Source organism: Panthera leo, chromosome C2 (genome assembly GCF_018350215.1).
Source record: "Panthera leo isolate Ple1 chromosome C2, P.leo_Ple1_pat1.1, whole genome shotgun sequence".
Lineage (NCBI taxonomy): Eukaryota > Metazoa > Chordata > Mammalia > Carnivora > Felidae > Panthera > Panthera leo.
This window is the reverse complement of record NC_056687.1, coordinates 3,030,851-3,033,690: the sequence shown is the minus strand read 5'-3', so window position 1 is coordinate 3,033,690 and position 2,840 is coordinate 3,030,851.

Here is a 2,840-nt window from a genome sequence, read left to right as displayed (position 1 = left end):
CGGCTCAGGTAACCAGAGCCGTCCCTGGGGAGACCTGTTCAAACATTCATGCACTTGGCCTGGGGGTCCTTGGACCGTGGGCCTCCGGCGACTCGTGTTCGGCCCCGCCCCGCCGTTGTCATGCCATCCAGTCTGCGCATGCCCCTCCTGCTTTACTCCTCGGTTTCGTCCTTTGACTCGTCATTCAGCAGCTCAAGCCCGCGCCCCACCCCCACACTGCACCCGGATGGGTCCTTTGCAGAGCTCACGGTTGCTGGGCGAGGGTTGAGTCACGATGCAGAGGGTGCTGGGCCCACGGCCGGCTTCTCGGCTCTTTCGTGAGGTCACGGCCTACTCGCAAGGTCCTCCCCCACCCTGAGGTCGACCCCTAGGGAGATCATAGTTTTCAAGTCGTGGTCATGTGCTGTTAGTGGGTCACGAAATTAATGAAGTGAGCTGGCACCGGTGTCCTTTCTTTAAAAAAAAGTGTGTGTGTGTGTTTTTTTTTTAATGTCTAATCATTTTTGAGAGAGAGACAGAGCGCGTGTCGGGGAGGGGCAGAGAGAGAGAGGGAGACACAGAATCGGAAGCAGGCTCCGGGCTCTGAGCTGTCGGCACAGAGCCCGACGTGGGGCTCGAACTCACCGACTGTGAGATCCTGAGATCGCGAGATCGTGACCCGAGCCGAAGTTGGACGCTTAACCGACGGAGCCACCCAGGCACCCCATCTATCAGATTCTTGAGTCCCCGTGAGTCAGGGGCGGGCCGGGCAGAGAGCACTCCTCCCTTAGAGCTGAGCAGTGAGCCGTGGGGTGGCTCCCCTGGGGCCCCGGGGCAGGGAACCCAATACGCAGGAAAGTTACTCCTTCCCTGAGGTTTAAGGCGCAGGCTCCCTGTTCCCGTTTATCTTATTTTTGTCGGTAAGGCTCCCTTTTAGGGCTGCGGCGTCTCCCCTCCCCTCGCCTCTGCTGAAACGTTAGCCAGAGGGACCCCTTCCAACCTCTCCAGTAATCACACTAATTAGCAGACACGCTTCCTTCCCTGTGGGAAGCTGGGCGGGCTGGGAGCCGTTTAGCCCGGGCGCAGCGCGCTCCTCCCCTCTCCGCCGCCAGGTCTGCGAGCATCCTGCGTCTCCAAGAGGGTCCGTGTGCCAACCGCCCTCTGCCAGCCCGCGGTGGTTCTTCCCTTTTGCCAACAAGCGAAGCCCAATCCAGCTCGGTGTCTTGAGCTCTTCCGGGACTCAGACAAGAAAAAGCAAGGATTCCATTATTTTTCCCCCTGAACTTTCCGGCCTCATTCTGTCCCGCCGTATTTGTCTGTTTCTGTGCCAAAACCGCAGTGCGTTGTTTCGTATCTAGAGTGTGCAAAACAACTTCTCCCTCACTACCGTTTTCCCAAACGGTTTTAGGACTGAAAACAATTTCCTATTTTTACGCTGCGTGTGTCCGACGGTCCTGTGCCCCTCGTCCCCCTGGCCTGTCCCTGCCAGCAGGCCTGCCCGTGTAGTATCCGGGGCGTGGCCCGTGACCCAGTCCCCCATTCTGTGGTTGGTGGACATCGGAGTGGCTTCTGACTTGTGGCTCTTACGGGACATGCTGCTGGGGGCGTGACTCCGTGTCCCCAGGGCCCTCGGGATGGAGTGGCTGCAGCTGGGGCCTGCCGGGCTCAGCCGCACGACGACCACAGCTCCAGTTACGGTCCTGCCCACGGTGACCTGGCTGTGGGTGCTGCCCGCTGGTGTGTGCTTCCCTGGCTGTTGGCGAGCTGTGCCTCGTCCCCGCGCTCAGAGTCCTGCATTCAGCCCCCTGGACGTCTTTGCCCACGTCCTTCCTGTTTTGGCCTTTCGCTCTGACTTCTGGAATTCCTCGTATTGGCGGTTCTCAACGGAAGCCCGCTGTACCCCCCAGGGGACGTTTGGCAGAGCGGCTCTGATGGCTCCAGCCCCCTTGGGCTCCCAGGGTCGTGGCTGTTCCTGCGAACACTCACACGTCCAGTTATCACCCCCAGTGTGGCCGCCAGTCCTGCCCTGTGGGCGTCCAGGTCTAGGTCACAGGATTGGCCCTGGGTCACCACTGGTCAGGCTTCCTCCTCTGTGTTCCTCCCTTGGGCTGGGATCTGACCCTCAACGGCAGAGGAAGGGGCTGGGGTCACTGCCACACGCAGGTGACCAGCTCAGGCTGCACGGGCTCTGGGAGAGGCAGCCTCCACCAGGCCACCTGTCATCTCGTCCCTTCGCCCTCGGAGCAGGAAGGATCTGCCCAGATGTCTCTGCTTGTGCTCTGGCCTCCTCCCCCAACAAAGGGGTCTACCCCACTGTGACGGCCATGTCCACCCACCAGAGGAGGGCTAACGCTTCTCAGGCTAGAAAGTCACCTTTGGGAATGGCGGCACACCTGTGATTTACCGGTGGCTTGGGGATTGTTGCCAAGGCCACCCCCAGGGGCTCGGTGAACACCCAGTACGGCACAGCGTAAAACACGTCACCGCCCGGACCCCAGGGCAGGGCAGCGTGGGGCTTTGATGCAGAGATGCTGGGAAGGGGGACTTGAGGGACCGCAACCCACAGCCACTCCTGTCAATTGGCCTGTCTTCGAAATGAGATGTGGGAGCTCACCGTAATGCGAGTGTTTTTGAAGCATCGATTTTCTGATGTCGTTTTGCTGACAATAGTGTTTCCCTGGTATCGGCCAATGAGGGATGGGGGTGGGTGGCAGGAACATCCATGTCAGGTTCAAGGATGTAGGGGGCGGGGGTGACAGGAAGGAGCAGGGATGGCAGGTGGGAGAGTAGGTGGCGGTCAGCATACGGGCTCCTGTGTGCCGGTGGGAGGGGACGGATCCCGACGCCCCAGGAAGGAGACA